At 38.4% G+C, this 25,807-nt stretch overlaps 1 long non-coding RNA gene across 5 annotated transcripts in view; it reads left to right on the forward strand.

Annotated features, from left to right (window-relative positions):
• The window catches only part of LOC137156233 (uncharacterized), a 91,601-nt gene extending 66,548 nt beyond the window's left edge, over positions 1 to 25,053 (forward strand). For 2 of the 5 annotated variants that reach the window (XR_010920708.1, XR_010920709.1), the window contains exons 2-4: positions 21,506 to 21,585; positions 23,979 to 24,095; positions 24,857 to 25,039. This is a non-coding gene — a long non-coding RNA (uncharacterized lncRNA). Of the gene's footprint in view, positions 1 to 21,505; positions 21,586 to 23,978; positions 24,096 to 24,856 lie in introns of all 5 variants that reach the window. The other 3 variants (XR_010920710.1, XR_010920711.1, XR_010920712.1) reach the window with 3 other exon arrangements.
• Positions 25,054 to 25,807: the final 754 nt, after the last annotated feature.

Below are 25,807 nucleotides of genomic sequence, written 5' to 3' on the forward strand. Positions count from 1 at the left end.
TCTATCCTAATCATCATTACGTGGTGTGTAAAGTTTGGAGACACTGGTGTTTATGCTGATGGCATAGAAGTTAGATAAAGAGACAATACTCTTGCTGGAAGGTTGCAATGTAACACTACTTTATTTATTAGAATTGAGAATGATAGCACACAAGAACCCAAAACCAGGATGTTCCCTAAAACAGAGAGGCACAGCTCACACCATCTTACTCCAGGCTGTCTGTCTGCAAAGTGACTGCTGCTAGATTGCATACTTTGCTACAGAGCCCTATAACCTGCAAGCAAGACAAGAAACTGCCCCCTTCCCCTTTTAAGTCTTTTGGGGTTTTGTAAATCATATCATTAGTGAATGCACTGTTTGGCCTTTCAAAACCTTAACTGGATCTTGAAACAAAAATGTGTGGTTTTGGAATATACTGTGGTATTTGACCAAGTGTGGATTAGTGTCCCAAATCAATCTTGTCTGGACATTAGTGAAAATTCATTGTTTAATAGCTGGAAGAGATGTGAAGAAATATATCCAAAATATTACATTGCTTTCTGACTGTTTTTATTGAATTTTGAACTTTTGCTCAATGTCCTGAGAATGCACAAAATGGTGCATAAGGAGGCATATCGTGAACAATAATTGGTGTCAGATATAATTCATTACTACTTCTAGGATTTCTCATGACAATGGATGAGAAACAAATTGTGATCAATGGTCTCAAACTCTGCGTGGCTTCCAGTTGATTGATTAGTTATTGCATGAAAAACCTGATATAAATACTCCCAGTGTCATTAATAGAGAGATCCACAATAAGTTCAGTTATGGAACTTTTAAAATTCCTGAATTTAAGCCTAGAAGAAATATAGTTGGTTGTAAAAGTAAATGTTTGACTGTCAAAAAGAAGACGAGATAAACATCAGAAAAGATTTCTTGGTAGTACAATATGAATATCTTGTATGAACTATGATGTTCATAAAAGATTTTTTCCTGATTATCTTATGTTTTGTCTTACACCATTGGGACAAAAATGTTTAGAGATAGCTTTAGCTTGCGGAGGGGTATTTTCCACCCATTCTCCCCTTTAAATAATATGCTATGATTCTTAGAGCTTGCCTGAAAGTACTAGACTCAAAAGTGATCTATTTTCCCATCCATGTTAATTGAGACACACAAGGGACAGACATCCGCCATTTGGGCTTTTTACTGCCTTCAGTGGTGCAAAATTAGTGGAGCAAAGAGCAAATACAGCACAGGCAACGTTACTATAAGGTTCTTATACTTCCCCACCATGTGGTTCAATAGCTATTAAGAAAAGACTAAATTTAAGTTCATATCTGCACATACAAAGCTGCAGTGGTGCAGCTGTACTGATGCAGCTGCGCTACTGTAGTGCGTTTGGTGAAGATACTCTATACCGATGGGAGAGAGCTCTCCTGTCAGCATAAAAACATATGCTCTGCGAGTGACATAGTGCTGTGTACATGATCACTTATGTCGGTGTAACTTACATCATTCAGGGAGGTGGACTAGTCCCCCCCCCAAGTGACATAAGTTTTGCCAACATAAGCAGTAGTGTAGACATAACCTAAGTGTATTAAGGTTACTGCAACTCAAGTAGCTGCTGAAGGGGTCTTGGTAGACCATTTCTACCAACCTGCCAAGATCATACCTATTCTGTTTTAGGCTGAATACTCTTGTTGGTTATTTAGACATCTTAGTTATTTTGTTGATTGTTATTTGGTTGGTTATTTTGTTGGTTATTTAAACAAGTTGATTCCAATTAGATGGCTTTTAAAAGTACATTTTCTAAAATCAAATTACCTGCTTTTAAGAAATTTCTTCATGACTTTTTGTGTCTCAATATCTGATCATATCAGCACCAAACATGACAAACTTGAATAAACTATTTTGGCTTCTTAAGATGTGTGTTATGTAACAAAGGACAGTATTTGGAAAATTAGAAATATTCTTTTTTAAATCTTAAGTTTTACATACTCCAAGTTTCTCAAAGTTGCTGAATTACTTTTTTCTGATAAGAGGTAGGAATTTGTGCTAAAGTTTATAGAAAAGCACCTCTGTCATGAACAGTGACTAAGACATACTTTAAAAATCTTTATTTAATTTTTATAAGAGATAATTATAAAAATGAGAAGAAAGAAAAGGAGATTCTTAGTTCCTGAAAGTGTCTTCAAACTTTCCAATGAGTCCCACTCCTCAGTAGGCAAAATAACTGTGTGACATCAAATTCCTTCACCCTTGCCATCTTCAAAGTAATTCCTTTCCCAGGGCCAGGTAATGGGGCCAGGTTTAGGGTAGATGGGTAGGGTGGGGCTAAGGGAGTTTATTGACATTATCTTACGTGGTGAAGGAACCAAAGAAAAAAGCCATGCCATCTTACATTATTCTAGGCAATGCCTCAGAATTTTCTCCAGTGCCTCTCTCATAGAAGAATTTTATATTAACCTCTCTCAAAGGCAAAACCTTGCACAATTTATGTTCTTGGGAGAAGAGCAGTAGTGCTTTCCAAATAGAACATCCAGAAGAGAAGTCAATGGAATTGCACCCACATTCACCACCTGTCTGAATTTGGCCTGTGGTTTCTATTACTATATTTCCAGGGGGAAATTTTAAATTCATTTGGATACAATTTATTTTAGATTACATTGAAATGTAAAGAGATTTACAGTGAATTATCACTCTGATGGTTAAAACATTTCCCATGCAATTCCATTTGTCATTTGAAATGCGTAAGTAAAACTTTCATATAAATCAATTAATGCAGTTGAACAAATAACTGATGCATTTTGTCTGAGCTGTTTTAGTTTTTTGTAAAAATAACTGTTTAATGCCAGCAAACCACGCCGCCCCTTCTTCCTCCTTTCCGGTTAAAATAAGCATAAAAATCCCAAACCTCTCTTTATAGGCAAAATTGTGGTAGCCTTATTCACACTGAACACTTCTTTGTCATTAACATTTCCATTAGATTCATTGGCCTTACTTGTGAAGCAAGTATTAATCAATGTGAGTACAGGTATTAGTCTGGCTCCAGACATATTTCTCCATGAACTAATGAAATTGTACCCAGCAGGTGTTTATAATATATGCATAGTACCTACTAAGTATACTCCTTTAAGGATGTTTTTTAAAAAAAAAAGTTCTTATGATCTTCCCAGACTACACGTAAAAGGAAAGCGTTCACAGAGATTTTAATGACTTTTAAAAAAGTTGAGTAAATAACATATGTAACTACTCTGTAGGGAAATACTGTTTAACTAAAGTACAAAGTCATTCTATTAGCATACACACCTGCTGCTCTTATGGTTCATTTCTTCCAGAAATAACTGAATTACTGAATAGAGATTGTTCTATAGTTCACCTACTTAGAATATCTGCTTCAGCATTTTGTCTTTGTCCTCCTGCTGTTGGTTCATTGTTTGCTTAAAAATAGTTACACGACATGCAGATACAGATTTGTTGGGGCTCAGCCACCATTTGTGTAAGAATACAGTTTATCTTGATTGTTTAAGGTGCAAAATTACCTACATCCTTTATAGATTTCATAGATGTCATCTGTGGAAAAGCTATACATATAAACTGCACTTCATACTGAACACAAAGGCAAATCTTCTACTTCTCACATAGACTCTGCTGTCAGCCAATAAGTATGGCAAACATGCAATTTCCTGGAAGAGTTTCTGAAAAGCCAGTTACTATAAAGAGACTAATGTTTAGTAGTCCCTGTTCAGGGACCTAAAAATACCTTTTACCTGACAAAATACTAATATACAGATGGGCCAAAATCCCTGTGGGAAAACTTCTCCTGAATGCTGGAACCCACTGTCCAGTTGCCTTGAGCTCAATGGTGAGTCTTTAGACTTACCCATACTTAAACCCACCCTCCCCCAGAACTCGAAGTGTGAAGCTTCTGGTTTACGGTTTAACAGTCTGGGAGGGGGGCACATGATAATTGTGAAGCTGGTAAAATGTTCGTTCACTTTGGCCAGGGTCTAACACACTTTTGCTCTTTTCTTGATAACATAAGGCACAGAAGACTACATATCAAGTAGAATGCAATAAAATCCAATATGCAATTCCCTGCCTCGGTTTCCTCACCACTTCAGGGCATTGTGTGGGCTAGAATCACAGAACATTAGGGTTGGAAGGGACCTCAGGAGATCATCTAGTCCAATCCCCTGCTCAAAGCAGGACCAACCCCAACTAAATTAGAATCCCTGGTGTTGTATGGCTTGTGGGCTGGAACATGGAGCTTTCATCCCCCTGTATCAGTTTGTTTCCTTTACCCTTACCAGTCTGGCCCTCTCTGTTCCTGTGTGGTTTGCAATTTTATCTCCCCCTTCCAATACCTGTCTTCCTCTGTTTTGTTTATGGGTAACTTTCACACCGCCCCCCACCTCCCTGGATAAGATAAAACTGGTTTTCCATTAATGCAGCTACTTTTTAGTAAATAGTACTATTGTGACCAAAGTACTGTACCTTCCTGTTCTCCTTAGTCAGAGGCTAGGTCTATATTACAAGTGCTACAACAGCGCAGTTGCAGGTATGCTGTTGTAGCATTGTAGTGTAGATCTGTGCTACAGTGATGGAAGGGGATTTTCCCTTGCTGTAATAATTCCATCCCCTCAAGAGACAATAGTTAGTTTAAAAAAAAAAAGCTTTTGCCTGATATAGCAATGTCTATATCAGGGCTTATTTCCTCTTAAGTCTCTTGGGGGTCTGCATTTTTCACACCCCTGACTGATGTAGCTAGGTACCTGACTTTTGTAGGTGTGGAGCAGTTCACAGGAAGACATGCTTTTCAGGCTGGCAAGCCCTGGGGGTTACACATACAGAGAGGCAGTCATGATAGAGTAGATTTACTAATACAACTTCATGATAATTTCATAATATCAAATAGAATACATAAACTGTATAGATTACCAAATCATCACCGTGTTGCTTCTTTTAAGTCCTGCGTAGCTTGCACCTAGCTACTTCAAAGATTTTCTCTTTATTACTGTCCTGTCCTAACAGCTGCGATCAGCTGATACACTCAAAATCAGTCCTAGATTTTGAATGCTGGGGCATGTTCAAGGGCAATTTCAGCAGAAGACACTTGTCTCTAGAACTCACTTTCCCTCATGATTCAGACAAAAGCCCAAACCTGTTGAAATTCAAGTATTTGCAAATCTCATTTCTTTCTCTAACTTTCTCCGTGAGAGGGTGAGGAATGGAGCAGAAGAATTTATTTGACTGGCGGGTGGAATTTTTGTTTGGTGCAAAGAAAATGCACATGTGCCCAGAGATGTTTGTAGCTGGTACGTTTTTTCAACTGAAAATAAAAAAATCTCTAGTTTGGGAAATATGCATTTTGCCCAAAGAGCACCAAAAATGTGTTACACCTACTGAGAGCTGTTTTGTTTTGATTTCCCTCATTAGCAGTTCACTGATTACGTTCAGCTACATTTTATTTCCTTTAGCTCTAATGCAAATTCCAAAATGAGACGAAAATTAAATGTTTTCTATCTGCAGTAGATTTTGAATTTAAATTTCAAGTTAATACATGTAATCCATTCTCTTCTAAATACTAATCAGTGTGTAGTTAAATTTTTACAAAAACAGGAACATTAAGTGATTTATGTTAATTAGAGCTCTGCATTACCCCTCAGAAAGTAGGCAAGCAATCTCCTGATGTATTTTCCATCAGTGATTGCACAAACCTGACACTCCCTCTTCAAGAGAGTCCTTTTCTATATGTTTTCATCAGATACAGGAACTGGAAACAGCAGCTTGATGCAACATGATGTTCGGGTACATTAGAACCTCATTAATCCGCACATTAAAAAGGTGGTTTCTCCCCAGTTTTCATTAGACTGAATTAACTCAAAGTGATGTTAATGCTCATTATTCATAACATTTAAAAAAACTACAGTAAACTTACTATCATTATATATAGTAGAAAAATATACTACAATTGTAAAACCGAATACACAAAGTACATTTCAGTATCCATTAGCCTTGGGGGATTTTTTTTGTCTGTTTGCTCATTGACTTGCTAACTTGCAAAATTCATTAATTCATGATGAGTTTCCATCCCATTGTGAATAAGTGAGGTTCTACAGTGTGTCAAACCATGTATAGGAGGCTGTGAACCTACATAATGGCAAACTGTTAGCTTAGCATGATAACTTAAACAAGCTATGATACTCCTACAGCATGGAGGTTTGGGGGAAAGCAGAGGGCGTTAGACATCAACGGGCTTGAAGTTCTGCACAGCTTGTTTTAGAAATTTGATGTAAACAAAAATACATTTAAATTCACCCAATTGGTGCTCTGGAACACTGACTGTGCTAGCCTAGTCTTTCTCCACCTTCCAGGTATTCCAGCATTCTCTCATGGGGTGTTGACTGGCTGGATTCAACTTTTCTTGCTGCCTGGGAATGGTTCCATAGGAGCTTTGGTGGAAGAGGCTGATGAAAGTGTGTGCTATAGGATCCTTTTAGATTCCTTGCTACTGCTGAATGCTCAGACTATAGCACTTGTCCAATAGGTTAGTGTAGCCCCGTCCATATGACTAAGGATAAGATTTTTGTCATGGAAGTCACAGATTCTGTGACTTCCAGACACCTCTGTAAAATTATGCTCTTCAGCTTCTGGGGGCTGCAGGGAAGCCGGAGCTCTCAGCTGCCATAGGCAGCGAGGATCCTGGAGCTCTAACTGCAGGGGACCCAGAGCTCCAAGCTGCTGCTAGCAGCAGAGTCCACTGCTGTATGCTGGTGTGAGCAGCAGGAACCCCTTGGCTCCGAGCTGCTGCAGGCAGCAAGGACCCCGCCAGCCCCCAGCCACTGCAGGCGGCCCCACAGCCATGAGCTGAGGTGGCAGTAAGGGGACTCTGGAGCACCAAGCTGCGGCAGGAACCCCATGGCTCTAAGCTGCTATCAGCAGCAGAATCAGCGGCGGACACCAGAGACATCACCCATGACCACAGTGGACACCGGAGCCCTGAGACAGGAGACCCTGGAGCAGGGAGCCACAGTGCACAGTGGAGGACCCAAAGCTAGTCCCCATGATTGCTGCACCCTCCCCCTCCCGCAGTGGGGCTAGGGCTCTCATCCTCCCCCCTCGAGCATTTGGTCAGCCCCTTCGCCCCTTTATTTTTAGCAGAAGTCACAGACAAGTCATAGCTTCCGTGAATTTTTGTGTATTGCTTCTGACCTGTCCGTGACTTTCACTAAAAATAACAGTGACAAAATCTTAACCTTACCTATGACTGTGTAATGTCCGGACTGGAATACCACACCTATGCCATATCACATAAGCACTGTGCCCATTTTTTTTTCTTTTTAAAAACAGCTTCACCCAGTCCTGATTGCAGACACCTCAGTTGCACTCTAGCTTTTCATTCAGGTCACTTTATTAATCAGGTAACAGCTCTTGGCCCACGCTGGCCAGTTCCAGACTCCTGGGCTTTATGCACAGGATGATACTGCAGTTCCAATTCATGTCAAACACCAGACAATTTATATACATCTTTCCTAGCTACTAACATCTTATTGCATGTAAGGACCAATCCCTTTGCAGAGATTCAATAACCTCCCTAGGTAATTAGTTCCAATGCTTAACTACCCAAACCATTAGGAAGTTTTTCCAAGTGTCTAACCTAAATCTCCCTTGCTGCAATTTATGCCCACTACTTCTTGTTCTGTCCTCAGCAGTTAAGGAGAACAATTTATCACCCTTCTCTTTAGAACAACCTATTTATATAGTTGAAGATTCACTCTCCCCACCCTGACTCAGTCTTCTCTTCTCCATACTAAATAAACCTAATTTTTTCAATCTTTCCTGGTAGATCATGTTTTCTAGACTTTTAATCATTTTTGTTGCTCTCCTCTGAATTGTTTCCAGTTTGTCCACATCTTCCCTGAAGTGCGGTACCCAGAACTCAATGCAATATTCCAGCTGAGGCCTTATCAATACTGAGTAGGGGGAAGAATTACTTCTCGAGTCTTGAGGGGGTTTTTTGACACCAGTATTACATTGTTGACCCATATTTAGTTTATAATCCACTATAACCCCCCAGATCCCTTTCTGCAATACTCCTTCCTAGGCAGTCCTTTCTCATTTTGTATTTGTGGGGCTTTTTCAGCAGTTACTTCTTCAGGCTTTTCTTGTCTTAGCTGACATGAGCAGACCCAAGTTACATTAGCCCTACACACATCACCCATTAAAGTCTTGGTCCTACACTTAAAGGTCCTCCATGGAACAGGCCCAAGGTACTTGAACAAGAGCATCTCTGTCTTTATAATGATTCTATCTCCACTAGCTGAGTTCCTCTGGAATGATAATGCTATCAACCTCAAAATGAGACTTCTTAGAGCAAAAAAGAGGGCTTTTCCAGCAACAGGGAAAAGTCTTTGGAATATGCTACCAAAAGAGTTTTAAGGTGACACAAAATCTGTGTCTTCAGTGCCCAATCCGCTCTTGTGACTTAGCTTTACTGATCCAAGGTAGTACCACAGTAATTCACATCCACTACACTGCTTCTGGGTGCATGCAAAAAAGGTACAGCAGTCACATAAAATGGCAAAATAATTGGGTCACCAAACCTGCCTACTGCTCACCATCATCATAATAGCCCTTCTCTGCACCTGTTACAGTTTGAATTAATTTTTTTTAAACATGGGGGACCAGAACTGCACAGTATTACCGACAGGGTCTCACCAGTGCTTTGTATAACAGTACTAACACCTCCCCTATCTCTACTGGAAATACCTCATCTGATGCATCCTAGGACCTCATTAGCTTTTTTCACGGCCACATCACATTGGTGGCTCATAATGATCCTGAGAGCAACAAATACACCCAGGTCCTTCTCCTCTTCACTCACTCTCCACAACTGGTTCGTCCACAGTTTATAGCAAAAATTTTTATTGGTCCCTAAATGGATGACCTTACATTTTCTGCTATTAAATTTCATCCTATTTCTATTACTCCAGTTTACAAGATCATCCAGATCTTCCTGTACGATATCCTGGTCCTTCTCTGTATTAGAAATACCTCCCAACTTTGTGTCATCCGCATACTTTATTAGCACATTCCCACTTTTTGTGTCAAAGTGAGTAATTAAAAGGGTTAAAAGACCAATCCCTGAGGAATTCCACTAGTAACGTCCCGCCAGCCTGACAGAACTTTCTTTATCTTTTCTCTTTCTGTAGACTGGAACTTAAGTCACATCTTGTGGGCATGATTAGTGGTTCAGTGTCTGGAAATCCAGGATGTGTGTGTGTTTGTGAGATCAGATAAGTTTCATCACAAATTCTGAGGCCTCTTGATCAGAGAAACAGAAGAACAGATGTACACAAGTGTCTCCCTCCCTCCCTACCTAACATCCTATTGTTGAAGGTGTCATATGTAGATAATGTTGACTTTAAGCATACTGGTATTCTACCTGCTGCTGACATATCACAAAATATCTGGTTGGTATTCATAGTGACATTTGTACAATTGCTAACTAGTAGAAGCCTCAGTGGAAAAAGTGGAACCTTCCTAATCTGCAAGTCAGAAAATCATACTTTTCTTTGTTTTGTTTACCTAATATTAATTTAAAAAATGTTAAAATGTTTCTGGGCATTTGTTACTGAGTTCTCTAGCTGTATCCTTTATCTTACATGCCTTCTGTTTGTATTTTTGTGGGTGACCTGCAAATGGGCAGGAAGGGTGATCTTATGGTAAAGCATGGAATTATGTCCAGTTCTTGTCTCTGCCACAAATGTCCTGCTTGACCTTATATAAATCACTTACTCTTTTTGCCTCAGTTTCACATCTATAAAATGGGGATAATGACACTTCTCTACTTCACAGGGCCGTTGAGCGCCTACATACATTAATTTCTATGAGGTGCTCAGATAATATGATGAGGATTATATGTGAAATATTGTGTTTCCTGCCATGTAATTACACCATGGGATGTCTGGTGTACTTGTTGCTAATTATGAATATCCTAGCATGAAAATCTAGCTTCTCCTGAGTGTACTCTTTCCTGACAACTGTGGAATAAAATAAAGTAAAATATTTGAAACCGTATTTATGGTATACCATACACTCTATTTATTAACTACCATCAAGTACATGCTTGTTTTCAACTCCAAGGTATAAACATGAAACCATTAGATGAAATCTCTTTATGACAGGCTTGTGTGTGTCACTAATTCCAGCCCATTCATCTTATATCATCGTTTCATAAAAACTGGCATGTTGCGAAGAGGGAAAAGTGAAGGGAGACCATAAAAAGGACAAAATTAACAAAGCCTCAGATTGTGGCTCCCTCTGCAAAGCTACACAAGATAGAGGAAGTTGTCACCTGCTGCAAAGATATCAAGGATTTGAGTGCAAGAACTGCCCCCAACAACAGTACCCACCCTATAGTAAAAGCAACCTTCAATCTTCCCCAGCCACTGGAGTGGGGCCACCATGGCCAATAAAAGGCTCTGCACCAGTTCAAAGGATGGCAGTCTTTGCTGCCCTCACATCTGCTCTTTTATGACAAATTGTGACTGAGCTGACAGAGTTTCTCCAGGGATTCCATTAGCATCATATCCTCTTTGCACACCTTCCCCACAAACAGAGCAGGCCGTGGAGTAAAGCCAGAATCTGTACACTAAGAACTTTGTTCTAATATAAATCATGCATATATTTTGTTACTAGCATTGCTGCCTGGAGCAGTGTTTGCACTCAATTTTCAGTCTCTGTACAGAGCTGACTCTCCTAACATGCACATTTTTGTATGGCCTGTCTCAATATATACTAAATATAAATAACATGCTACATATTCCAAAATTCAGGTTCTTTGCTGTGTGGTTCCTTCCCCCTCCCTCCTCCGTGTACAGTTTGTTCTCATCTGGGCCTGGTATCCATTATCTGTTTGGCACTGACCTGCAGTATTACAGAACAGCGCCACTTACAAATCTGTTCTTCGCTTTTCTCCTGTCCCTGTTTGTTATTTCAACTCACTAGCAATAAAAACCTGCAGTAAATCAGCTTTGTCTTCACCCTCAATAACAGATCTGCCCCAGGCCACGTTTTAGTGTTGAACAGACCTCACTGTGGTAGACAGCATTAATAGTTTATAATTGCCACAAGAGTAGAGTCTATTATGCTCCAAATTGAAATGGGCTGAGGGGAGAAATGAAAATATTACAGACTGAAACTGCACAAAGGGGAACAGCCATATGATAGTGAAGCCTTGCAGACACATCCCTATTGTTTCCCCCCAATGGTTGCACCTATGCAAAATTGCATAAATGTTGCTATAAAGAGAGAGCCACCCTTAGTAGCCTTGTAAGTTGCAGTCTTTGTGGTAGTGTTTTTATCCCAGATGCAGAACATAGGCATCAGTCTGATATTTCATCCCATATACTGTATATAATGTGCACTTTTTATGCTTGGTAATGTAAGTGCCATATTGAGCTCAATAGAGGAAGGCAGACTGTTCACTGAAGTAACACCATTGAATTCAATAGCCTTATTCCAGGGCTGAATTTTGCTCAATGAGTTCTTCATTCCAAACTGCATGTCCATATCTGTTTGCCAGACATTAAGCAGGTGGCATTTTAAAGCATTTATGTACAGTACTTTGACTTTCATATGTAAGGGACAGCACAGATATGCTTTGTGCAATTTGTTGTTAAATGATATTCAATACAAAGCTACTGCTTTATTTGGGAAAATATTTTAATTTAATCCACAGCAACACAGAAATGAGAGCTAGCTCTTGGCATTGGCATTCTTATCATCCAAGAAAAGTGATTCCAACACACCTCTCACTGGCTTTTGATTTGAAAAATGGATAGTAGCCTAGCATAAAAACTGTGGTGGCAGATACAGACGTTATCCATGCAACAAGGCTCACTTGGGGGAATTATTTTAAATCAAAGTGCAGTTCTGTAGTTATTTCAGCTATGCAACTAACCACAGAGGGAGGCCAGTTCCTCAACATACAGAGCACTTCAGAACCAAATCTGTCCCAGCAGATTCCGGTGACACATCTGAATCTGGATAATACAAATAAACATCCAAACTTCTACCCATTTCATATATATCTTCACAGTGTGGAGCAATCCAGTCATAAATATTTAATGGCTGTAATCAATGTAGTGTATTATGTCAACATTTAGTTTGATATGGAATAACTCTGTACATTAAGAGCCCTCACACAGTTAGAATTTTACTTATAGTTAATCAACAAGTAAATTTGACTGCATTTTTTTAGATTAGAATTTCTAAGTACAATTAAATTAGTCTCCTTTGCAAATTGATAGACAATAATAGCGTTTTCTCTTTGGGAGGAAAAGCTATATAATACTGATTTACTGCCTATTGACTTCATAATCAGGTAGGATGAAGAATTGCCCATTCTGGGGGTAAATGTTGGATTAGGCATGTAATTCTTTTTAGCCATAGGAATTAGGCATTCATTTTGCTGCATGTAGTGCTGTTAATATTCGACCAAACAGTCTTTAAAGGTTTCATGATCTGGGTGGTAATTTTCTCAAACTGCACAAAAAATACATTTGTTTTGGCACTGCATCAGCCTACATGCCATGCAGGATGCACTAAGAGGGCAATTGCTTTAATTGCTGTTTTATGAAATACAAGTGACATGAGATAAACCAGCTATTAACCTGCACATCACTTCTAGCAATAAGATAATCAATTAGCTGAGACCAGATTGTATTCCTAATGTCTAACATTAAGTTGACAGTCTGACTACAATACAGAATACAAAAAATTCATAAGAATAGCAAACATGCTGACATGTCTCATGCTAGATGGTTTTACAGTTTGAAATCTCCTGGGTCCCTGTCATAATTTGGGAGATTTATCAGATTTCCTGTTCTGAGGCATGCAGTCAAATATTTCACATTGTTTTCCATACTAGATTAACGGAAGATCAGCAACATTGACCCTTTTGATGAGTTTTACATGATTTGCAATGATTTGTTATCTCCTTTAACATCTTTCTTTTTATTTCCATTACATTCTGAAAGTTTGAGTTCATAGTCTCAGAAATGTATCAATCATAGACTTTTTTCATACCACATTTTAAATGTTCATCTTTTATGTATCTATATATGTATCTTATGTATATTGTATGTATGTATCTTGTATGTTCTTCCACCTTAGTAACTTTATAGCCTTGATAAAGTTTTAATTAAACTATTTATTAATAATTATTTATCTAGTTTGAAAAAGATCTACCATTTTCTTAGAGTAGGTGCAGATACACTTTCCAACAAAAGTCCATTATCGTATTCCACTTTGTTGTAAATATTCAGTGGAGTTGAATATTGTTGTGCTGTAATACAGGAGTTCACAAACTATCTGAAGCAGAGGTCCTCATTGCATGATAATATCTTGGACAGCCCTACTAAATGTATTTGCCTAATTGCAAATTTTATAGAAGAAATTTTGGATCCAATTGGAGAAATTTTTCTGTAATCTCTTGGCTGGAGTGTGTGCATGTTACTGTCCTCTCTGGGATGAAATTAGAGCTGCTCAGAGGTTCTGCTTTGCCTTTTACTTGGTTGGCCCATTTAGGAGGATACAAAAACCAAATTTTAAAGGTATTTAGGCACATAAAGATGCAGAGAGGCACCTAGTGGGATTTTCAAAAGCCCCAAGGTGCTTAATTCAATGGGAGTTAGGTGTATAGAAACGTCTCAACATTACAGCAGATTCCTATCTGCATCTTTGTGCCTAAATGCCTTTAAATATTAGCTCCAAGTCCCTATAGTAGCAGCTAATGGAAATTCTTCTTTCTATCACAGATAGAGATGGGATTAGTGAAGAATTTAAATCTAGATCTTAATATTGAAGTACTGCAGTTGTGTTGTCCAGCTCTGTGAATTTGATTCTATTGATTACAAAGATAGGAGCCAGCTGTGAAATCTGGATTCCCATTTCAAAATCTCCTACAAAACTATAGGATTGTAAATCCTGGGTTTTGATTAAGGCCTATGTATTTGAGTATGTGAATATAGATGAAATTTTGAAAATGGTGGGACAATAAAAGTACATGTTAAATATTTTTAATAGATAGGTGAATCTTTAGTATGTGCTCTTTGAAATGAAGGTTCTGTGACACCAACAGTCAGTGCCCTTTTGAAAATCTGGCCACATCCCTGAGGTGTCTAAATGGGAGATACTGGGTTCTGAATGAGTTTGAAAGCTTATATCTTAAAAGAGATCATAAAAGTGGTTAGTTATAAGCAGTTTAGAAAACCTTAATCTCAAATTCCACATATTGAAACAAAAATGGCTTATTTTGAAATTCTAATATCAGACAACTGCTTTTTTGCCCCTGCTATTTCTAAAAACAAAAATTTGTATGCTTGTCTCTTATATTAATAACTTTCATTTCCCTTTTGTTTAAGATTGAGGTAACTCTGCTATGTTTCCTTTATTATTTTTAAATACACTTTACAGTTTCTTTGTGCTGTATTGTAATTGATATGTTCCTAAAAGTTACTGTGCTTTGCTAATTTCCCTGAGTAGTTTTATTACAATTTTCCCTATTTTTCATCTGCACTGGCTTTCTGTACCTTCCATTCCTCAAGTGTGTTGTGCATTTTTGTCCATAACACACAATCTGATTCACTTCCTATTCTAAACACTATGGACCAAATTCTGCTCTCAACTACGTTGGTGTTAAGACAGAGAAACAACATTAAAGCCCTGGAGTTGCCCTGGTAAGCGCTAACAGAATTTAGCCAGTTGTAGTTAGTCACTTGTTCTGTCGTGTTGTGGCTTTATCTTAACACATTTTTTTTCTCAAATTCTAGTGTGTATCCTGACATAAATTAGATACGTTTTTAAAAACCCTATAAAAATTGACCTTCATTAACGGAACATGTCTGTTAGTCACTTCCCTGAAGGCTTTCATAAGTGCTGAAATGCAGTAATATATCTGTTAAGAACTAACAGTGCAGAAGCTGCTAATATGACAATGAACTGTAAGTGTAATAGATCCATTATGTTAGCAATGAGAAGTCAGGTAGTACCCTGGGTGTGTGTGTGAGAGAGAGACAAACCTTCAAAGTAGCTGTAACAGTACAGTTGCCAAGTTAGTGGAGAACACTGATCACATGTGGCAGGCTGACAGTGTAAATATTATTGTAAAATGAAATTATGACAAATTATCATTCGTTCAGGCACATTGCTACTGTACTGCATTAATAACAAAACAGTGTAATGCCCACCGTTTTTGTCCTGGTGGAAATAAAATAGACTGCAGTGAATGCTTTCAGTGATACAAATTAAATGTAGTAGACATTAATTATTTACATTCTAATCACATTTTAAATATTAAATGTATGGAGAGTCACAGTATTTCCCCTGGAGAGCTAACAGTCTTCAGGGCCTGATGCCGACAAAATTACCTTTCCCTGCTGCTAGTCCGGGGGAGTTCTCTGAGCTGCTGGGGCTCCCTTAGCATGTGGAGCAATAAACAGGGAGGTGGTGAGCCGGGATGTCCCAACCCTCTAAGGCTGAATTAATTTCCCAGAGAGACCTACTCATTCCTTACTACTCCTTGGTTGTGGAAATTCCCTTTAAAGAGAAACTGGGGAAGCACTAGATAGGGGATGATTTTACTGGAGCTGCACTGCCAGGTGACCCTAGAAATGGTGGAGGGACAGGGCCTCTACGCAGAGCGCTACAGTTTCTGGCAGAGCTCCTTGAGGTTTGTGCAGATCCTCAGATGGACCCATCTCAGCTTCGTTGGTGTGGGGAAGGGGGCACACTCGGTTCCTTTCATAGATGGATTCAGAAAATAACTCTGTAAGGGAACTATTCTCCACATAGCACTATGGGACAAAGATTTCAGTGAGACCTTTGCCTTAGTAAAAGCTGCGGGACTGGGGACAAACAAAGGATTTTGATCTTCAAGGTTAATCTCAGAACACTGAATTCATTTAAAATAAAGAATTCAATTTTTTTTTTTTAAAGGAAAGGATTGGCAGTACTATGTGCTATTCCCAAATCCACTCCAAATAAAGTGGAGCAATTTCTGTCTTAGCTGAACACAAATCAATCATTCAAACATGAAAGGCACAGGGCCAATGATTTCCCATCAGATCAACACTAAGCTACAAAGGAAGCACAGCAACATCTGCAGTAGGCTGAATCCTGCTGCTTTTACTCTATTGGAATCAGAGACCACTCAGAGGAGTTGGGTAAACAGGACTCAGCCTATTATGTCACCTCTTGAAAAATCAATATCCGGTTATTTTAAAATGTGTCCATAAATGTCTTCAAGTCTGAATTCAAAACAGCTCAGTCAAAACACACCCATTCCTATAAAGGATAACTTAGGGATTTCTCTTTACATATACAAAAGAAGCTTTTACAGCATGATTAGTCCAATAGCCTCTTTCTCTGTGCTCATTTACAGAAAAATTATGCCTCCTGCTGAATTCTCTGGACCATTCATGGGATCACCTTTCACTTTAACTTGCAGAGCCATGAGAAATATTGTTTTTGATGGCATCAACCACAGAACCAAATTAGATGCTTTGGATTGAAATTGTAAGGGATGCAATTGGCCTGTCAAACAGTATTGCTAGAAATGAAAGGTTCTCAGACCTGCATTTTACTTGGAGTGGGGAATTTATCAGATTTTAACACTCCATTCTCTTATTCTGCAACATAAATAACTAAGGGTCTTATGGAAAGCAACAGAGGAACATGTGTTAAAAATGACATCTAAAGGTTATGCTAAATATATATTAGGTTTATGTTGTTATATGCACTGCAATGTACTGATAGCCAAGCTGGTCTTTTCATTACATTGCATCAAGTGCAGGGTAGTTTTAGGAAGATAATGAGCAAATTGATATTGGTTGACTTGTGGCACACACAATCCTGACTAGCAGATCAACAGACCTCCAGGCTTTATATCATGAATGATTGTTTACCAAGGGGGGTTATTTTTTTCTTCACTTTTCACCTGCTTGAAATTAATTTTGTTCATGTATGACACTTTCATTTCCAGTGGACTAAGCCTGAGAAAAAACACTGTCCATGGGTTTTGGGTAGATACTCCAAAAAACAATTCATGAAGATACATTTGAATAAAAATTACAAACTCACTTTTAGGGTGTTTGGGTCCCTTTTTATATTCTTTTCTGTGAATATTTATATTGCAGACCTTAACCCTGTGATTAAAAAAAGTCGGTCTGTCCTGTTGAAGCTCTTTCACTTTGTACAAATACTTAATTGGTGCAGGGGCTGAAACCAGTCTCTGCCAGGAGAGTGCACTAACCACTAGGCTATAGTCCTTTCTCTCTCTCTTTTTTCCTCTGGTCTAATGAATACTTAAATATTTTATAAAAAATGGAATAGCTCCAACAGGGGAGACCGAGAAGACCCATCCCAGAATACCCAATAGCTCAGTGGGTAGGACACTAACCTGAGAGATGGGAGACAAGATCAAATGCCGGTTCTGAATCGGGCTGAAAAGTCCTGATTTGAACCTCTATCTTTTGCGTCTTGGATAAGTGCTCTAACCACTGGGATTTTGGGCATAAGAGGGGACAAATGCCATCATCACTGTTTTTGCAAGAATGGGCTGACATGGTTTAGATGTGTAACTCCACAGGAATGTGGAGATAGGTGCCTAAGTCCTCTGAGGGACAGGCTTTCCTCAACATTCCCTACTGGCTAGCCTACATGGTTCCATGGCTAGGCTTCATGGCTTCTGAAGATCAGTTTCTTAGGTGACCAACTCTCCCCATGTGTTGTATAGAGAGCCTGAGCACTCCCTAACTTTGAGCTGAAGATTCCAGGGGATAGCATGCTGCCTAAAATTAGGTTCAGCACACACAACACACAAATCCCATTTGGTTGTTCTAATTGGCCACCCCAAGTATGTGTCCATCTGTGACATAACCTGGGCTACAATCTGAGTCCCCTCAATTTTCCAGCCTGTAATGCCTTTTACTCCACTTCAATATAAGAGCAACCACTCTGGGTCTGCTCATGCACAACCTCCAGCATGTACAATAAAACCGGAGAGTTACGAACTGACCAGTTAACCACACACCTCGTTTGGAATCGGAAGTACACAGTCAGGCAGCAGCAAAGACTCACCCTCCCCTCCCCCCGTGCAAAAAAAAAAAAAAAAAAAAAAAAAAAAAAAAAAAAAAAAAGCAAATACAGCACTTCTTTAAATGTAACCCACTAAAAAAATTTAAGGGATAGTTTAAAATAAAAGATTTGATAACGTAGAGAAATGTTTCTGTGCTTGTTTCATTTAAATTAAGATGGTTAAATGTAGACATTTTTTCTGCATCATAAAGTTTCAAAGCTGTATGAAATTCAGGTTCAGTTGTAAACTTATGAAAGAACAAACACTTTTTTTTCCAGTTACAAACAGTTGAGTTATGAAAAACCTCCATTCCTGAGGTGTTTGTAACTCTGAGGTTCTACTGTAGACCACACCCAGCTATACTGTATGAGTGCTATAGTCTGCTACTCATGACATTACGCGGCAACACCAGCCAATTCCCGGTCCCAGACTTCCCCCAGAAATGTGCGTCTTGTACTGTCCAGTAGCATCCTGGAAAATACAAGCTCATATAAAGTCTCTCATTTAGTAACAGAAAATGTTCTGCACAAATTTTGTTATCCCAGATGGAATTTCCCAAAATGTCAGTCCAAACATACTAATTTACATAAAACAAAAAAACTCCAAATTTAATAATTACAGAAAGATAGATTTTAAGTGACTACAAGTAATGAGGCATACAAGTCAGCATTGATTGCAAGGAAATAAAAGGTCAAATGCAACTAACACCTAAATTAACAAGCAAAGTGAATACAAAGCAAAGATCTCTCTCCCCACATGTTCCAGCAGTCTTACTGGCTGAACCTCTTTCATAGAATAGAATCATAGAAGATTAGAATTGGGAGGGACCTCAGGAGGTCATCTAGTCCAACCCCCTGCTCAAAGCAGGACTAACCTCAGCTAAATCATCCCAGCCAGGGTTTTGTCAAGCCGCCGCTTAAAAACCTCTAAAGATGGAAATTCCACCACCTCTCTTGGTAACCCATTCCAGTGCTTCACCACCCTCCTAGTAAAAAAAACTTTTTCCTAATATCCAATCTAGACCTCCCCCGCTGCAACTTGAGACCAGTGCTCCTTGTTCTAGCTCCTAGCTCCATCCTTCCTGGAACCCCCTTTCAGGTAGTTAGAGGCTGCTATCAAATCCCCCCCGCCTCCCCTATTCTTCTCTTTTTGCAGACTAAACAAGCCTAGTTCCCTCAGCCTCTCCTCATAAGTCTTGTGCTCCAGCCCCCTAATCATTTCAATCAGGATCTCCCACACAGATCAATGCTGCTTCCTTTGTTGTTCAGGTGTTGATGATGCTGTGGGTAGAAAGCAAGGGAGACATGACTTGGAGCCTCTGTCCTCGCCTATTATAGTCCTTTCTCTTGCACAAGAATAATCTCTACCTGATGCTCAGGTAGAAATTCAGCATGGCCAGGAACCTTAAACTGCTTCTTTGTCAAAATGTAGTTTTTTGGGGTTTTTTTCCCACACCCTCTCTTCTGCCAAGCATGGCAATTTAATCAGGTGTGGTCCCTTTGATCTCATTGACACCTGGCTAAGGCCTGGGATAGCCTTTTGTCTCTGGGGAACTTGTTTGTGACTGACCTCCAGAACGTGTTGGAACATGTCTTGGTAATATCATACAGTGGAATCTTATATCTTTACATACAGTGTTGCCACACATATTTTACCAGGACAATAATGATTAGTAAAGCATGAGTTTTCAAATGATACCTTACACAATATGCTTTGTATAAAATTTAACAGTCTTGTAAAAGGGGTGAACATAGTGGTACAGACTGTCACACCATCTGAGACCTTTGGCACATATTCAGGGCAGCTAATCCATCCCACCACATGCGCTGCCTTGGGTACATTCTATTTTTAGGACATGTCTATCCTTCAAGGTTGGGATGTGATTCCCAACTCAAGGAGACATACCCATAGATTCATACAAAAATACAGAGATTTGGGGTTCAAATGAACCTAAATTCAAGTGACATTTTGCGTTAGCCCAGGTTCTCTGGAAATCAGGAAGACGTTTATAAGGCTTAGTCAACAGATCTAGTGTGAGTTTTCAAATATTTAACACAATCTGAAACCAGTTGACTTTTTTGTGGCTTTGGGGTTTGTGAAGAAATCTTCACTTAGTCATTAATAGTCCTAATTAATTTACTCTGTAAGTAAAAATTCCTGAAGTTGATCTGTTAGATGTCCAGTGGAGAATAAATATTCATTCAATGAAAAACTGGTTATTTAAAATTTGCAGCTCTTTGAAGGTTTAAGCACTCTACAGAGATTTACATAAATACCTATGTAAATATAGCCCTGCAGAGAGTGTTACTCTTACATTATACAAATTATTAACTCACTGTGGGAGCTATTTAAGACATTATCTCCATGAGTCTCTAATCAAAAGCAATAGAAACGACAGCACAAATGTACAGGTGAAGCAAAATCATGTAGAGAGTCTCAGAAGAGCTAACAGAAATCATAGATGGGGTTCCTAGGGAGTCATACAACAAATAATTTTCCTTCATCCCCCACACCCCATTTTATAGGCATGTGAAAATAGTGGATTATAATGTTTTACAACCCAAAATCGCACTTCTTGCTATTGGTGTGACTATTACCTCCACCTCCCACGCTTTTCCAACTTACGTAGGCTTGACAAAATTCAATTTTTATTTTTTTCATAATTTCAACAGATAATTTCAATTATTTTTAAATATGTACTGAATTTTTAAATATGTACTATTTTTAAATACTGAATTTCTATCCATTTAAATTTTCACAGTTGCAGGCAATTTTGGGAAACAATACAATAGGGAGGTCAGACAATCCTTATTTACTGACAGTAAATGATGAGATTTCCAAAAGTAAGCTTTATAACCGTTAAAGCATAAATAGTCAACATCACATGCCAGAATATACAAAATAATTATCTATAACTCAAACTCTAAAGCTCTGAAAAGCATTTTCTTAGCTTGTCTATCTGTAAATTTTGATTATCATCGATGGCAATAGTTTCTTCAGTTTGTGTGTATATGATGAAATCACAGTTTCAAATTGCATTTTCACAATAATTTAGCTGTGGTGACTAATGCCTTTCTGAACATGTATAGACAGTTCTTGGATTATTACCTGTGTAAGATTGGTTTTCTTGTTGCCATTGTCATAAACAGTGTATGTTATTTACCTTTTTGGGGGTAACTCTTGTGTTATCAGCTGTGAAGCATGTATTGTGACAGTCAGACCTGGATGATTGAAGGCATCAATATCAGGCTTAGACTGGTTAAAGTTTTTGGGTTTTTTTTACCCCCCTATGAACTGAAAGAGGTTACCTCAGGTTAATTTTGGACACCTGAATCTAATTAAGGACAGCCTTTAACCTTTACAAACCTCTTCCAGTGAAAGAGAGAAAAAGGAGAAGAGAGAACCTGGAAGCTGTGGAAGGGTGGTATTCAGTGACAGGAAAAGGTTTCTCTGAGGTAAAGAGCTATTTCTATGTGGGAAGGGCATAGCTGGGCCCAGAATTGGTTAGAGACGTTAGTTGGTGATTGGTATCTAACATAAGAAGAGGGATTTAGGAAATGCTGGCTTTGTTTGTTTGTTTGTTTAAAAAAGCCTTTGTGCCAACCCTAAGGCCTATCCTATAAATATTGTACATATATCAATATGAAGTATTAAACCTCCAGAGTGGGACTGATTTAGGTCCCCTCCATGCCAGAGGGAGAAGTGTTGTTAAGCCCTGATATGATGAAGGAGCTGTGCTGTTACAGTATCTTTGATGTATTTATTTAATGTATTTTAATGGCTTAACATTCAAATGTACTAAGGTTTTATATGGGTGATGTTCCTGGGGTTTGTGGGAGCGAAATATTTCTGCCAGCCAAGTGGCTGAGTGCAGGGCTGCAGCACAAGTCTCTCTTTGTGGCTGCTGCCACCCCTACTGCTGACTCTAGACCTACTACAATCTGTGTATATGTAGTTACGGATCCAATGCGCTTCCACTATCCCATCTCCAGTGCTGCTCCCTGTGCTGGCCTGTTTGGGATGGTGCAGGACCCAATCTCTGATATGCTTGCCATCTTCCAGGAGTCCATCTCTTCACCCAGTGAAGGGCAAATTGAAGTTTAGTTGCCAATGGAATTTCTGGGCATGTAAGCCAGATAGACAGAGGTCACAGTGGAGACAAAAAGGTGGTTGTTCTCTAGTCAAGGCTATCTGGTCAAATCAAGAGTATCTGCATGTTTCTGCCAAAATAGTGAGGAAGAGTAGAGTTTAACAATGTCTAACATTTTTATTTTAATTAGGTTTCAGAGTTAACACCTACTCCATGTGATTAGGCTCAGGCTAGTTACTGTTTCTGCCTGTCTTTAGACTCAAGAAGACAATTTGGCAGTAGGTCATATTAGGACTGGAGCAATTTGTTTGCAACTAGAGGGACTGTAAATTTGGAGCCAGAATATCAGCCAGTGTAAATCACCATTGATCCAAAGTTAAATTACTCTCATGTTCGTCAGCTGAGAATCCAGCCTTTATTTTATTTTACGTGAAAGCCTATTTTAAATTCTATAGGAGCCACCAGAGACTCACTGACACAACATACCCAATCATTCCCACCCCTCTTACTAAAATTCAACACCTTTGGAAGCCTTAACAAGCACAAATTTCCGAAAGGCCATTTCAGCTACGTGGGGCCATCAACATATAATTCACAGGTTTATTTATAAATTTGTAAAATAAATAAGGTTAGATATTTATGAATTTTCAATAATAAATGTACTAATGTATGTTTAGTACATTAATGCAAGTACCACTGACTTGACTGGTCATGGATTCTAATCTATGGGGAAAAAACCTTACATTTAAAGAATAGATCTTGCATTTCTTTATGTCACTATGTTTTAGAGGCTGAGAGAAAAGAAGAAATTACCATTGGGATACCATATAGCACAGTTGAGAGTAAAACAGGAATGTTTAGCTTATAATGAACTACAACTTTCTCTGAGGAGAAGGGAGGGGCTGCTGCCTTAATTGTGGCTAGTTCAGAGGTTTCCAATAACTAAAGCCATAAGTCAGACAGAAGTGACACATTTTTGACAGAAACTGCAGATTTTCAAGGCCGCTAATGCTTCTGAGGGATTTTAAATTCACTACAAGAAATAAAACATTATTTTTTGCAACAATATAGTAATATTATGGTGATAATGAGATGACTAAACTGCAAGGAATTTTATGGATCTCTGGGATAGTCATTATAATGGATTAATATCTATTCTAAACCATGACTTCCAGTTATTTTGGGGCAATCAAGCAAAAGTACTCAAACATGTACATAAAGTACATTTATCTCAATGAAAGCAAGAGTGAAATTTAATTAAAAATTGCTCCTTTGATTGCTCATTGAAACGTATTGACAAAATGAGATTTGCTATATTTTAGAATATAGTACAATTTATTAATCTTTCAATATATCTTATTAGTGTCTAAATTGTATTGAGCCATAACTATTATGTAAATGCATATTTGAATTTAGTTTGCTTTTGGATGAGCATTGGGTAAGAAGAGAGATCTTTTTGGTTAAGATAAGATGAGCATACCATTGCAATGCAAGAAAATTGATCCTTTTATGTGACTAAATGTCATGAGTATGTGAAAGGGAATGTTAGTATTAAAACCTTTTGGCATTAACAAGTCAGGATTCAGATAAATATTTTAAATTAAGCAGTATATTTTCAGTTCAATGAACAGGGTAATGATTGGTTTATATTAGCCATGCAAGTACAATTAACATTAATGGATTATTAATTTGATCTAAGACAGTTATTGTGTGCTAACTTAAGTATACCATTCAAACCTGTATGTTTCATTACTTTAGTGATATGAAGGCAACTGAAAACTGGATACAAATCCAGTCAATTGTCCGAAGAATATAAACCAGCCTGTGGAATTCTTCTAATTTCGCAACAAGCATCAGAAAAGTGGAGTAATTGTAGTAAGTGGAGATCTCCTTGGATTCAACTGCATCCAGACCAGTCCTAGCAGAGGCCTTTCATGTTTTTGAGGGATGGTTAGACGTATACATGTTGTTGTGTTTTTAGAGAAGGTAATGTAAAAGAAATGGTCCTTGTGCTTGGAGCGGATGATTGTGGAGAAAGGCTCGAAAACATGACCCCTAGAGGCTCACAAACCAGCAGGCAAAATAAAAGAACCCCAACATAAAAATAATTACAGTTTAAATATATTAAAGTCAATCATGATCCCACCCCCTTATTTATGAGTACTGATCATTGTTATTGGGGCTCTGCCTCTGAAATTCATTCCTCCTGGCAGTCCCTCTGAGACCTAGCTTAACAACTTTAATCCTAACAAAGATGGTACCTAGCTTCCACCATGTCAGGGCCTTAGACTAGAACATAGTAAACTTATAACTCCTGCATTTTTCCCTGAAAATTGGTACATATACTCATAGAATGAAGTGCTAATTTTATATTAAAAATACAAATAAACCTTGATTTTTTTTTTATGAGAGAGATAGCACATGGAAGTTCTTTTTATTTGTTAAATTAGATGGTGTGGGTGGAAACCTCTTCTCATGAACCTGGTTTTATGGTTCAATTAATTTGGGGGGCAGGGGTAGGGGCGGGTGGAAGGGAAGGGCAGCCTCTGTCTTGGTAGTTCCTTCATAAACTCATGGATGAACTGAAATATTATTGAACGTTCCCTAATATGTATTTTCTTATTTTGTACCCAAAGGAAGATGAAACTGATGAGTGGAAATACTTCACAGACAACAGTGAAGTACACTGGCTAGACTTTCTTTGAGTAGCAATTTATTGTCACTGTCAGCAAAATAAATAAAGAAAACGTTTTCATCCAAAATGCATTAAATCTGTAATTAAATGCAAGTGTTGTACACACTGTGATATTACAGATGCCCATCTGTATACCACACTATAATAATTTTACAACAAACTTCACATGCCATAAACATTTACTTCAATAAATGTTAGATACATAAAAAACTAAAGCAGCATTAAGATGACTAAATGCTTCAATAAAGATTAAGACATATATACTGGTCTAATAATGTTTTTATGTAATAACATTGACAGTCCGAGAACCAGGGACACCCAGCTATCTGGTAATGAATTGCAGGTGGCTTAACCAGTTCAAGTCTATCCCAATTCTTTAATGTTCTGAAATCTGATAATTGACATGCAAGATGGCATTAAAAAGCTCATGACTCACTGGTTATTAAAATTGTGTAATGTAGGTGCCAACAATTGATGCAAAGTTATGGGCATAAACTGAAATTATTATTCTGAAAATGCGTTTCCCAGTTAAGCTGAAGTTACCTCACTTTAGACAAATGAATGTAGTTCCCTCCCACCTGAAAATTGCTTCCAAAGTATTTTGGGAGATAATGAGAATGTATTTACATATTTCATAAACAGACCTAACAAGGGGTGGAGGTAAATCTCACACTATCATGGCAGTGGAGGAGATTGACAGTCACATGTCTAATGTTCATTCAGTCGCACCAGAGGGGCGAGGAACTAAATAATATGCATTTTAGCAGACAACTCTCAGCACTGGAAGGAACAGCAGGGTGCTTCCTTCAAGACAGACTACAACTGTAAGGTGGGCATCTTGAAAATATACTTTTATCTGTAGGTATCCTTCAGAAGAATCCATTTAAAGATT

This window comes from Emydura macquarii, unplaced genomic scaffold (assembly GCF_026122565.2).
Source record: "Emydura macquarii macquarii isolate MOO-44397 ecotype Brisbane River unplaced genomic scaffold, CSIRO-AGI_Emac_v2 contig_1390, whole genome shotgun sequence".
Classification (NCBI taxonomy): Eukaryota; Metazoa; Chordata; order Testudines; family Chelidae; genus Emydura; species Emydura macquarii.